The 14,409-nt window shown below is 31.0% G+C and overlaps 1 long non-coding RNA gene across 1 annotated transcript; it reads right to left on the reverse strand.

Moving 5' to 3' along the window:
• Positions 1-1,066: 1,066 nt before the first annotated feature.
• On the reverse strand, positions 1,067-13,145 carry LOC127735211 (uncharacterized). The gene is made up of 4 exons (XR_007998185.1): positions 12,811-13,145; positions 6,272-6,459; positions 3,288-3,356; positions 1,067-1,256 (listed from the first exon to the last, which is right to left on the reverse strand). It is a non-coding gene; the product is annotated as an uncharacterized LOC127735211 (long non-coding RNA).
• Positions 13,146-14,409: the final 1,264 nt, after the last annotated feature.

A 14,409-nucleotide genomic window follows, 5' to 3' on the forward strand; every position in this document is an offset into this window, starting at 1 on the left:
GTTTTACCTTCATCATGGATGCTCAAATCAAAACATTTTAAAGCCAATGATGTATAAGACCTAAACACGCGAAGAGCTTTATGACCAAACTATATTAAAAAAAGTATAACAAAAATACCGAACGCCAAGGTAAATTAAAAAAGGGGAAGTCTTTAAAAACTGACAAAATTAAACGTTAGACTTTTTCAATCCACCCAACGAATGGAAAAAAAACGGTTATATCCTGACTTGGTACAGACATTTTCTGACGAAAATGGTAAGTCATTCATGGTTTTATAGCTAGCCAAACCTCCAACCTGTGTGACAGTTGTCATAGACCCGGTTATATATTCTAGTTGTTAAACGAGTTCATATTTTAGCGTCCTTTTTTGTTTTCATGATTGCGATTATTTCAGATAAGTGCCTCTGTTGGATTAATTGTATTGGTTGGTTTTGTTGAGGGTATTTAATTAAGAACCTCCCTATGGACAAGGTTGAGTGATTTTGATACAAACTAAACGAGTCATTGCATGCAACAACGCCGTCTACAATATTTTTTGGGGGACTTAATTTTATGTTTCTTTATAAAACAGTTTTTGAGTCATTTTTCTCGAAAATCCGTTTTTGCATGTTCTCTCTGTAGATTGACTTAAATATACAATAGTATAATAACGGTATGAAAGATATTTCAGTAAGAACAGAACGTGTTTCTATAGTAAGAACAATTCACAAAGACATGTCTTTTAAGGGTAAACATAATACACACAGACACTTGTTTCTAGAATAAACATGATATATAAAATCACGTGATTCTAGAGTAAACATAATATATAGGACATCTACAAGATGGGTTTTTTTGCGAACACCATTCTTTCAATACGTATACGCCATGGAAGTTCTTTTGTTGGGTATTACTCCAGGACATAAAACTGGTTCTTGAGACTAATGGATGACACTTGTAAGTAACTGGATAACGATAGCTGGATAACGTTTCTATAACAGAATTCACTGAAGTACTTCTCTCTTTATATCAGATTATGTCAAAAGACATATCTATTGATAGACTAAGGATGAGAAAGTCTTTATTATATTTTGTTGAGAATTTTATTATTTACAGGGCAATAAGACTAGGATGAACGACGTGACTGATATATATGAACAATGTTCTTTAAAAATTAATGTTAAAAATGTTTCATAGATTTCATATATAAAACAGACTAGAAATCAAATGAAGCATCTGGTTGTGATAATTCCTGCATGTCTGCTGACTTGCTTGCCTGAAATGAACAATATTAGTTGTTGTATATGCAATTTAGTCATCAAGTGATACGGAAATCAATATGAAATAACATGTAGAGGAAGTCACTTAGACTATATATGTCAATCTTGATAAAATTAAAGTTCCATCTGTTTTAGGTGTCACACCACCAATCCAACCACTCACATTGAAAGTAACCTTTCTCTGACAAAAAATAGGGCTGTTTATGTTGTTGCTTACTTCAAATAGCATATGAATCTACATAAATATATGTATTTCTAATCAAGAGATATATTTTGATCATTTTGAATCCTAATTTACTTGTAAACTTACTAAGCATAGCATGTTGGTTTATATTTTTTAGCACATCTACTCTAGAATTGTGATGCAATTGTGAGAGCTGTGATTTTTTTTTTAAAATTTGGAATATATAGGGATTTTGAATTAGTGGTGTGATATTTCATATTTTGATTTGGATAATGAAAAATGGGATGATTATTAAGAACTTTTTTTTGTTCAAAGTCAATCTCAACTATAAAACGACTTATTACATTTGTTAAAATATAGCTGAAAATGAAGTCAATTTTTTTATTTCTTTCATTTTGATCAAAATTTGAAGCTTTGAAATAATTTATGTTTATTTCAATTATAACTTCCGATTTCACAACATTTATGACCAACCATTTTTGTTTTGATAAACTGACAGACAATGTCCCTTTAAGTAAAAAATTTGTGAAATCGGAAGTTATAAATAAAAATAACCATAAATTATTTCAAAGCTTCAAAAGAAGTAGGAATTATGTACTTCACCATTAAATATCTATACCATCGGTGAGGTGTGAAGAGTCTCCTAACTAATCCATTGTTCGGTATTGCTTTTAAAAATATGCGTGTAATTCTGAAGCTACTAACGTTATGACTCAATTGAACTTGCTCGTCGTTTTGAGTTTATATGGCTGTCTAAATTATTAATAGATTACGCAATAACAAAAAATACTACAAAAACTCGTATCCTGCATCATAGAGGTTTTATTATACACCATTTACTAAAATAAACTGTTTGGTTACAGATTTAGGAAAATAGTTCTGTTTAATTTTATATCCAATTGTTTAGAATATTCCGATTCTCCCTATATTAGAAGTAGTGTAATATTTTCTAAAATACTCTAGTTGCAAGTTTTTTCACAGCAAAGTATGTTTGGTATTGAAGGAATGGACGATTTCTCAAACTGAACACAAATCAACATAATGTACACGGGTCATCGAGTGTAATTCAGAAGCTGGCCAATGCTAATAAAATCTATACAAATGCTGCAACTTCCTTATCTAATTTAGGTGTCACTTTTCACCATTTATCACAATAAATAGGGATAGTCAAACAATAAAGATAAATGTTTATAAATTTCTGAGATTTGTGAACACGTAACTTTACTCTGTTTATGCCAATAAAGCAAATGCATTCTGCCAATTTCGATTAAAAGCTATCATATTGTCAGGATTCACTTTAAGTAATCACAAATCACATGAATATTTAAACAGTCCCTTTTAGGAGCAGCCTTGTTGAGCATTCATGTTTTGCAGTTCTACAAAATGTCCCCTAGGTGTTTGGAAGTTCAAAAGGAAACATTGAAATCTCTCCGTCTGTTCTGATTTATATGATTTTTGCAAGCTTTATCTATAATATTCTATATTTCCTGTCAATTAATCTGTCTTGCATCCTGTTTTTTAATTATAAATGAAGTTGTCTTTTATTGTGCTTTGGATTTCAAATTTCTGATAATGTACCTCTTTATTATTTTCTTCAATATCCTTCCTAATTCTAGTATATATAGACAGACTTGGAGTTCCGATCAACAAGTTTGTTCACCTATACAATTTTGCGCCTCAGAGGTGTAATTTTATAAACTATTGTTGGTTAAATAAGAGTCGTAAAATATGTCAAAAGTGAAAAATTCTAGTGGCACGTGTGGAGATGTTTTCAGCCAATCACAGCATTTGTTATAATTTTTTTTTCCGAAATTACCCTAGTAACATATAGTTAATTTCGTACCCGATGTCATCGCCGATGTTTTAGGTTACTGTTATCATTCTTACAATCCATGAAACTTTCCACGTGTCTCTGTAATAAAAGCATATGATTATCAATTTATTAACTAACTTATACAATTTTCTTTGTCAGATCTTATCTGAAAAATAGTTAGTAGACGTGAATAGTTTTAATCTAAATTTTACCACAACTAGTCCGGCGAAAATTAGAAACGTGCACGTTGGCAGAGTATTTATCCTGTTTGATACCAAAAATTGAAAAATGTCTATATACAATATGTCTGGATTTTTAGAAAAATATAAAATCTATCTGTACATGCTTACGAAACAGGAAGGAGAGCTTTTCTCCTGTTTCGTAGCAAGTACAAACTATATTATCCGACAAAAGTGTATACATTTAAGGCATAAGATTATTGTTGATGTTAGTTGCTTTTTCCACGGAACTCAAAGGGTTAACTGATGTAAAGAAATACAGACACTATTTGACTTCTTCCGAACGACAGAAAACTCTTTTCTTGAGAAGGTCATATATTGAACTGTGTTGGATGTATAAATACCCAGCCACGTTCGGTCGGAATGGGAATTTCATGTCCGATGAAGCGTTCAGGAAGATTACCAAGTTATCTGCAAATCGTTTAGAGGTATGTGGCTTGTTGCAAGGCTTAATGAATGCCCCAGTTCAATATATCATTATTATCCAGTGGGGATTCAAATTTTCCGAACTTCACACTGCACAACCTACCTTGCAGAACCTGCCTCTTAATTTTGGTCTTTTTTCTGGTGTTTTAATTCCTTAGATGTCATTAAAGGTATCGTTCAATATACAAGTTCAACGGGTTTTTATCATAATTCTTATATGATTTGAATATTGATACTTGAATTGAATTGGTCCATTAGCATTTTTTACCTTGGTTTACACTTCGATAAACCATGTTGCCGAAACTATTTTCGTAACCTTCCTTGTGATTTATTCATGCGCGATACAGATGCATGGATCAAGGTGTTCAAGCAAATTGAGATTGAAAAAAACAAACACATAACTGTTATTTCTATTCTAATGAATAATAAAAAGACATTAAAGCTTGGAAAAGGTATGTATTTACAATAAAATAAAATTCCGCGAAAAATCATGAATGAGCTTGGTGCATTATCTTCAGGGGAAAACTTGACGTCATACGAATGAAAACTCTCAAGATGAAGATTATTCCGTTTCTTGTACGCTTCAAATTTTAACAATATTTCATTAAAATGAAGTTTTTGAGCTAGGTGTTATTTCATTTTAGATTCTTTTGCATTAATCGAACATTAATGGATTTCAGAAAGTCAATACACATTTTACACATTTTTCTAGAGGTTATTGATGTGTAAACTGGGTCGCTGACTCACAAACTTTACAAAATTTTATTCAGTTTGTGAGTTAATCGCCCCAGTTAACACAACAATAACCTCTTAAAAATGTATTTAATCCTATAATAAAAAGCTCCTTTGATTTATTGGCTAACAGGTGTAATAACACCAAATCATAGTACGTCACATCCGGTTGCATACGAAAAAGGGTAGAAAAAATATTCCAATGAATTTGACAGTTGTAGGAAATTAATCCTACATTTCATGGCAGTAAAAAATTTATGAGTCATAAACATATATCTTGGGTGTTTCAAAGCACCATTATTTTTTCATTTGATGTTTCTATAGAATATTTTGGAAACTTGAGGTTACATGGTTATTGAAGCTTGTACAAAGGAAAAAAGGGGTGAAAATTTGATTGGTTATCTTCCAGTGATGGTTATTTTCGTATATGAAATGGAATGTTATGTGAAATTTTGTCTATAGTACTGGACAGGATAAAACTTTACTCATGCTTAGTATTTCTTTATTTGAAACAAAGATAAATTCTGCACAATTTTTTGAAAAGTGCAAATTTAACAAAAACTAATAGGGGAAAAATCATTGGTGGTATTACACCTAACAAATGACGGGGGACCAGAACTTAACAAGTTAAGGTGATTAAAATTGATAAAGGACAACACTTTTGCTTTTTCAGTTCTTTTAATTGTTTTTCTATTCTTTGATTGTTAATGGGGTTTTTGCTATTTATAATTTACTTGCAACATTGTTTTTTTAGTATGTATTTCCGCCATTCCTCCGTATTTTTAGTGAGAATTCACATTGCTCAAAAGCGTTAGTTTTTACGTAAAACCATTTGAATGAACATAAATAATAGGAATATCTACATCAAAATCAATGTTTTTAAATATAGAAATTGTATATCTTATCACAACACATTTGTTTTAAGTAAATTTCACAAATATCACGTTTGAAATTGAAATGAATTACACGATACCTTAGAAGGATTTTTATAAGTTCCGTTTTGAATTAGAAATGACCTTTATCTAAAGAGCTATGCCAGAAAAGTAAAGATAAACTTAATACCGGATTATGAAAAAAAAAAGTGACTTGATAAACAGGTAATTTGTTAAACTTATATCGCATTCATTTTCGAAATTCATGATTATCAGTATATGTTTCTTTGATTTCGGTGTCTCTGCATAATGCTCAGTGGTTTGTCTTTTTGTGGTACCATTGGAATGGAAAGTTCAAAATGGGAAAATTAAATAATCTCTTTTGTTGTAAAGTTAAATTCTCACTCAATCTCCTTATTCGTTTCAACATTGAAGCACTGAACTCTATCTGTGGTATCAGTTAAATCATGGTGGTGTATCTGATTTAAATATTTAACCGCCTTTTCTCTCAATTTCTATTTTCAATTTTGCGATTTTTGTAGTAATCCATTCTCTCAATTGGTATGAGTTACTTTTATGTCAGTTTAAACCTCAAGCTGTTTCTAATTCTGATTTTTATAACACGCAATTAATACAGGGAACACATATTGTAGGAAAATAGAAAACTAATCAACATAAGTAATCCCTAACTAGAGATATATGCTAAAAATGGAAGCAATAACTTAAAAATCAATCATCTACTTACTTGGACAACACTGGCTATGTCAAAAATTAACGACTGTTCCAATTTTGATTTGCAGATATTTTCGTAACTTTCTAAAAATGAGCGTTTTCCACTTCCCCAATCTGTTGAGAAACTAATTTGTTCGGCACTATCACCAATAAGGGAAATCAATAAGCAAATAAAAAAGAAACTCTTCATAACTAATATATCTGCAAATAAAAAAACGTGTTATATAAGAAATGACATATTACAAAGCAATACAAAAATCTGAATGTCCAACCGCCTCTTAATGATCAAAGAAATGGGTAATGCCTATATGCGTTTTTGTGCGTTTTTTTTGTAATTGGTCACTGCATTATCTTATAATACTTTACTTGTAATTTCTATGTAATTTAGATACTAGATGCTCATGTTTATTACTTAAGCTGTATTGGCAAAACCTTTTGGAATTTTGGCTCTCTACTTTTCAACTTCGTACTTTATTCGAGCGTCACTGATAAGTCTTTTGTAGACGAAACGCGCGTCTGGCGTACAACAGTATAAGCCTGGTATCTTTGAGCAGTTTATTTATAATCTAAGAGATAATGTTTCACGTTCTATAGCTAAAATGCTCTGATTTTCAAGGAAAAATAACAGCAAAAATATTAATGATGTGAAAACATTTTTAATTAAAAAACGTAACTTCGATAAGGCGTTGTAAACAGCTCAAGCAAAGAGGTAGGCCCCATTGCCCCGGATTTATTTAACACTAGAGCAATTTTCATAAAGGCTGTATCTTATCGTGACTAAAATTTATTTTCACAGCTTGCTTCGATGATCATTGAGGCTCGAACAACATCATGGCGTAATCTAGAAAATATACCGTTACGTGATCATATAATAAATGTCTAAATGGCTTAAACTGCTGAAACGATTTTTTGTAAATTTTGAGTATATATAAATATATAAAAGTAGGATATCCTTTAAAAAAAAGGGGGAGGGGGGTTAAGTCTTTTTCTGTCATTTAAAAACTGAATCATTTTGTTAACATTTCCTTATAATTTTGTGGTAAACATGTAAAATTAACAATAATAAATCAAAACATTATCGTCTGCTGCAACGAGTAGTGCCAAACAACGTTTTGAATTTACGGATTTATGTAATTTAATGAAAAATCTTCAAATTGTATTATTTAGACTCTGTAATATTCAAATTTCAGTAGTGTTCAAAACCTTTCCGAATTTTAAACTTTTGAATGAATCATATACAGGTCCTACTCCTTAAAAATACAGCGTATAATATGTGTTTTGATTTTGGCAGTATATTAATTGTTAAGAGTATATACTATGACTAATGTTAATCATAAGGGTAAAACTAAATAAGAATTATTCTTACATCAGTTTAGTATAATTATACAAATTAGTATTCTAAGCTTAAATGCTTTTTTTTATTGATTGGAAAAATAAAATATCGGCAATAATTATGATTGTCTTATTCCCCAAAACAGTTGTTAACATACTTTGAACGTCAAAAAGGAAATTAAGACGACAGACATAATTTCTCGTACAGACTGTTGCATTAATTAAAATCCTAGCAAAGGTAACAATAGCTATTGCTCACGCATGAGTGCAATAACCATTACTTACGCATGAGTAGTAGCATTCAAACTATTCAAGTAAACCCGTACGCGTATATGCAAGAATATGAAAGAGATGATTATGTTTATCCGTAAAAGTACTATTACTGGAGAATAACACCCACATTCTGTAGGTTTTACGTTCTGCAATTTCGATGCAGAATACCAACTCTCCGGTACTTTTCAAACTGAAAATTATGTAGTTCAGGATGTCATTTGACGTATTTAAGTAGGGTTTGTCTCGATATTAATGAACTAGCTCGTGCTATGAATATTTATGAATTTAATTATCTTAATCAATATCACTTTATAATCATGAATGTTATATTTGTAAGGAAGGTATTCATTTCTGGTAAAAATGGGTAAGAATGAATCGGTTTTGGAATTATGCTATGCCGTTCATTCTAAATAAGGAAAATAACAGCTAGTGATTATTTGTCTTTCAAACAGTGATTCTTATTATGTATATATAAATACACAACAATATGAATAATGGCAGATCTGATTAAAACATTATAATCACTTTGTAACCGAACCTCATTATGACGTCACTTTCTTTTACTGGCTATAGATTTCACTAAAGTAAATATTGAATTTTATATGGTTACATTATACCATTTCAAAAATTATCTAGTATAAAATGAGATAATTTCTGATAATTATAAGTTTGAAAATAAAAACGAGCATTTTGAAAATGAAAATATTATTTTGGAATTTAAAATGGAGATATAAATTTTGAGTGCATATAAATTCTTTTTGAGCATATATACACTGCATGGATATTATACGTAAAAAATAAGATAGTACCTTGGACATAAGATATTGAGTTAGTAGTATAGTACTCCTAGGTGGTACTGATGGCAAAACAAAATATGTTCTTGTAAAGTAGACTTTTCATATAAAACAACTTACTGGGAAAATGCAGCCCTTCGTCATTCATGGTGTTTTGGGAAATTACTGCATATTATCACGACTAGGTCTATTGGTTATTGAATATATATCATATAAATATCACAAACCAGAAATAGCACTGAAAATTGATTCAAATTAGTTCGCCTACAGTAAGGAACAATCGTTAATATGATTCGGTCATAGAAGGACAAGATCTAGCTACAGATTTTATGTACTTAACAAACAATCGGCCACAAAGCATTAAAGAGAGAAAGAGGGAGCGCAACATTAGCACGCCCGAAATCAAATGTGAACTCATGCGCTCAAAAGAGGTAAGCGGTGCCTGTCCCGCTATTAGTACTGATCGTGTTGCTCATGAAAATTCGAGTCTTGTCATAATGTAACGCAGATTATCGGTTTTAGCGTGCTTTACACACGTTTCTTGATATCATTCATCGGGTTTGCTCGAGACCGAAATTTGTGTAGCCAAATACATTAAATATCTAAGAACTTCAAGCTTAACCGGGCTTAAACAAAATCGTCAAAGATCTCTGAATAAAAAGAGATATGGAATATACATAAACGAAACAGCAACCAAACGACAAAGAAAACATCAACACATCTAAAGGGCAATATTCAGTCTTATAGACAGGTGTCAATAAATAATGCCAAGCTCTAAATCGTCAGCTTCTTTGAAAGTTGTAAACTAATTAAACAGAAACAATCATATGCCATCAGTACAAAATTCTCCAAATAACAACAAAAAGCCATATCATGACACCAGGCAACCAGCGGCGAGGTTTCCGAATTGGGACAGGCTTATACACATATGTGACGGAGTATTAACTTTTTTTTTATATCTCAAACCCCCCTTTTTTTCTATCTCTAATGATGGACTAACAAAACGTACTCAAATAACATACAATAAAAAAAACATTATTATATGAAAAGCGCTTAACCCCAAAAAAACGTATAACAGATAAGAAAAAATAAACACAAAATAATTAACAGATTATACCATGGTAAAGAATGCTCGCAGTTACTGAAAGCAAGTTCAAATCTTAACCTGCTAATATGAAATCATGCAATCCTAAACGTTATATCGGTTGTTGCACTTCCTAGAAGATTCCATACAGCAACGTCATTTAACAGTAACGAATTTGCTTTCAGTTTTAGAATAATAACATTCATCTTATATCTAACTTACATGTATAGATAATAACGTTTTATTTGGGATAATAATGACCGAGAAATAAAGCATGGTATTTTAGCTAGGACTAATGAAAAACCTCGTGGTCATCTGTGACACCAATGTTCCGTAATGGTCAACCAAGTTGGGATGGAATTCGTATGTTTAAGTCATAAATTACAAGAAAGGCTTTGAAAGAAAATGTACAATGCAAAAAAAAGGGACGTTGAAACTCTAAGAATGGACAATTTTTTAAAGTTGTAGATACTTGCAAGAATTCACATTTAAACGGCCAATGAACATCCAAAAGCACCCAGATCTTTTAAAAAGATCATCAGTTGCAAATACTTGTCTTACACTTCAAAGACAAATTTGCTATTGCATCGTTTCAGCAGACATAGCTCTAACGTTTTCATATTTATCCAACATTACATTGACTGCTTGGTTGCACAGTTAGGCATACACAATACACTACAAATATAACAAAAATTGTGGTTGTTTTTGTCTCATTCTTTTTTCATCAAAGGATATATCTAAAATCACTAGTTTGCAAGTTCCCTTTAAGTGTCAATCTTGTCAATAATGATAACAAATGACCGGAAATTAGGCTGGACCTATAAACTGTCCCAAAAGCCAGTTTCTAAACTCTTACAGCAGTTAAGATAGAGAATGGGAAGTATTAATTCAAATTGTATGGTTTCTTAGGTCATTTCAAGTTTTAAAACTTGGTGCGGTTTCTGCATCATTATATAAACCCCATTCAACAATAAAAAGGTAAAAACGAGTGAAAACTTACATTTACCATTATTAAACAATAGAAAATACATACTTTGTAAGAAACCTGGTTGATTCCAAAAGGAAGTGCGCTGAAATGTATGTAGTGGTAACATGATGGCGTGCGTAAATAATAATGCTTTTTCTAATTTGAAGTTGAAAGTTTAAATGGTCAGTACTTGCAAGCCACATATTCAGGGGTTTGTTTCTGTAGTCTCAGTAAGGATTGAAACTGGGAGAAATGACAATATAGCTTCAGAAAACTGAGTATGTCATATATGTGATGGTTTTATTGAAGACGAAGCGCATGTTTTATTGAGATGTCCTCTTTATGACTATTCAAGTGAGAAACCATTTGTATTATTTGACAAAACTTTTAATGGAAATTTTAATATTTTAGATGACGACCAAAAAATAATGTGTGTTATTCTTTGATGTAAATTTGATACGTGTGTGTGCCAAAACCTGTTATTTAATTTTAAGAAGACGTAGAAATTTTATTTGTTGTAAATAGTACTTTATTTTATATTATTCAATGTAGTATGAATTTTAATTGTCTCTTATAATTCTGTATGGAATGGCTCTCATTTTATGTAGTATCGTTTTACAATTTATAAATATCGATTGTACTTGTGGATTTTTTTCCGGCGAAATTTATGCTTATGCACAAAAAGATCCACGTGTATTTGCAAATACGACAATCGACTGTTTTGTTAAAATTTTTCTTTAATTTCAAAGTTTACAAATATCTCGAAGCTCCATACTATAATTTAAGTAAAAATACGTATTTAAGATGCATAAAATACTAAATTTTGCACCTTCATTAAACTTTTAAAGCCCATAAAAACAGATGTAAACAATTCAAATATACCATTTTGGCCTTTTTATACCTCCTCTAATAAAGAGTTCCATTTCTTTTGTTTAATTTCAACTGGGTATCCGCCTGGTAACCATTTCGTGTAAATTAAATGACTACTACAGAAAATGAGCAAGAAGTCTATCAAATTCGACAGTTTCGGCCTCCGCTACATTCATTATGTAAAGCTTTTAAACGGCGTAATTTCATACATATTCTGCTTCTTATTCATCTGCATCAGAACAGATATAAGTGTTATCACTAAGTTTGGTTCTTGTATAACTTGACAATGCATATATACATAACCGGTACACGTTATCATTTCGATTTAACCGAATTTTACTTGCCATTTGTAGATGCAACTAGTGTAGCAAGAACTGTTAAAACTTCCGGAGCAACCGAGTTCACTCGGTTTTGGAGGGTTCATTTTGATCAGTATTTCGTTTTCTGTATAATATTTTGTGGACTGTTGTTTGTCTTTTTCTCTTCTATCTTTCGGTTATGAAGATGTCTATTTTCTTCGACTTATTATTGTTTTAAATTGCCCCCTTGTCATCTGTCCCTCTTTTTTACGTCAAATACTTTGACTGCTTTGACACTACTCGGTCAGTTTTTAGCACGAAGCCATGCATATGTTTTCTAAGAACTAACACACATTGGGTCATAAGTTAAAAGAGAAATCACCATATACAGTTCATAAACTTTAGCATCATTAAATAATAAATACACAAGAATTTTTTTTTTTCTTTAAGGTTTGAGATTTAAAAAACTAATTCAGATTATCAATATTAAAAAGGACCGACAACAGAAAAATAATAGTCCACTTCTAACGATTGAGTTAGCAATGGATTTACAGATAATACTTTATAAGTTTGAAATTATAAATGTGTACATGCATGATTTAAAAAGTATCTTTTTCGCCACTAAAAAAAAAACTACACACACATAAAAACAGAAAAAGAAAAAAAAAACAATGGTTTAAGAAGAATAGAAAAGAAATGGTTTGAAATTATTGCTATTCAAATCCATAAAACAGAGAACAAGTTAAGCAATATTCTGCAATTTGTAAAATCTTAAAGTGTAACAAATTAAACTTAAGTCGTAAAATGATAACAAAAACATATTCAAATATATCTTTACTATGAAGTATAATTATCCTTATGCTTTTGACAAGTAAAATTTATACTTTTCTTCATTAAAAAAATTGATAATTAGGATTAGTTAACGTTACTCACTTTTGTTCATGGTTGTCCTCCTGTTAGCTGTTCTGAATGATTCTGACCGTTCTCTAAATAGCTGGTTAGTCTCCTACGAAGCTAGGATCAATTTGACAGGACGTCACTACTAAAATGATTATGTATCGTTATCGTGTCACAACCACTCTTCTGACTCAATTACAATCTCTTCCACAATTTTTTTATACATAAATTATTAAATTATATAAAAAGTTTAATATTAGCATCAGTCTTGTACAAACATAGAAATCTTAGAATATGATAGATTTTTTGGGAGTAAAAGTATTTAATAATGAAGTTATTAATTATTCATAAGACAATATGGTATTTCTATGGTGAGATTATCAAAAGGATCATGTTATTTATCCGATTGTACATTTAATAGTTCCAAAGTACAATCAGAATTTGATAGTTAACAGCAAATCTGTGATTGTAGGCGTCTTTAAGCCCTTAATGTTGTTCTTATTCAAGCACGGTTTGTTCAGGACAAAATCAAAATGGGCATCAACATGCAATATATGTTGGTCCAATTACTTAAAGACAGGAAGCTGTTAAGTAAAGACTTTCAGTATTAGAAAACAAACGGAAAAATATCAAGTTAATTTTGAAAACGGAAATTAAATAATGATTTAAAAGGTTAAATTATTCTGATAAAATCTATAATAAAAATGTATATTAGCTTTGTTGTTGATCGAATTTGATTAAAAATGGTCTAAACTAAGAGACCATTTAGAAGAATTGATGCCAAAAGAATCCATGTCTATGGAGATTTTTTTTCCGATGTTTTACATTTAATTGGCAGTATCTGTTAACTTTATTTTTTTTTCTTGTTATGCAAACACTAATTACTAAGTGTCAATAACCGTTAATTCTTCATTTAGAAATCTACGCAGCCACCTTATTCTGACATCACAATGTAACTCTTACATTCCTTGGTAGAATTAGTATAATAAATCTTGTTCATGTAGTTTTAAAACCGTTCAGTAAAGTATGCAATATCAAAAAGTAAGACGGTACTAGGAAAGAATGAGACAAAATACTTTGGGGCCCTTAGTTGTTATTTGCTTTGAACTAGCTACAAAGTACTATTTGATTGATACTGTGTGTCTTTTGTTTTTATAATACTGTAGTTTTTCTTTGCTTCGTGCCAATCTAATGAGTCAAGCCATTTCCAACTGATTTTTACATTCTGTTCTTGTGTTGTCCTGTCACACCACTCTCCTAGGTTGGGGCGGGGGGGGGGGGGGGGGGGGGGGGGTGGGGGGGGGATTGAGCACAAACATGTTCAATCCCGCCACATTCTAAATGTACCTGTCTCAAGTCAGGAGCCAACATGTAAATAAGTGATTGTCGTACGGTTGTTGTTATATGTTATATTTGATTTTTCGTTAATTGTTTTGTCATACCGTAAATCAGGCCGTTGGTTTTTAGTTTGAATTATTTCACATTTTGTCAAGTCGGGACCTTTTATAGTTGACTATACGGTGTGACGACCATATGGTGTGACCTATAGTTGCTTAAATCCGCTTTATTTTGAAAGTTGTCTAATAAGCAATCATACCACATCTACATATTTTATATACTTGAAACAAAATGTGA

This window comes from Mytilus californianus, unplaced genomic scaffold (assembly GCF_021869535.1).
Source record: "Mytilus californianus isolate M0D057914Y unplaced genomic scaffold, xbMytCali1.0.p SCAF_3, whole genome shotgun sequence".
NCBI lineage: Eukaryota > Metazoa > Mollusca > Bivalvia > Mytilida > Mytilidae > Mytilus > Mytilus californianus.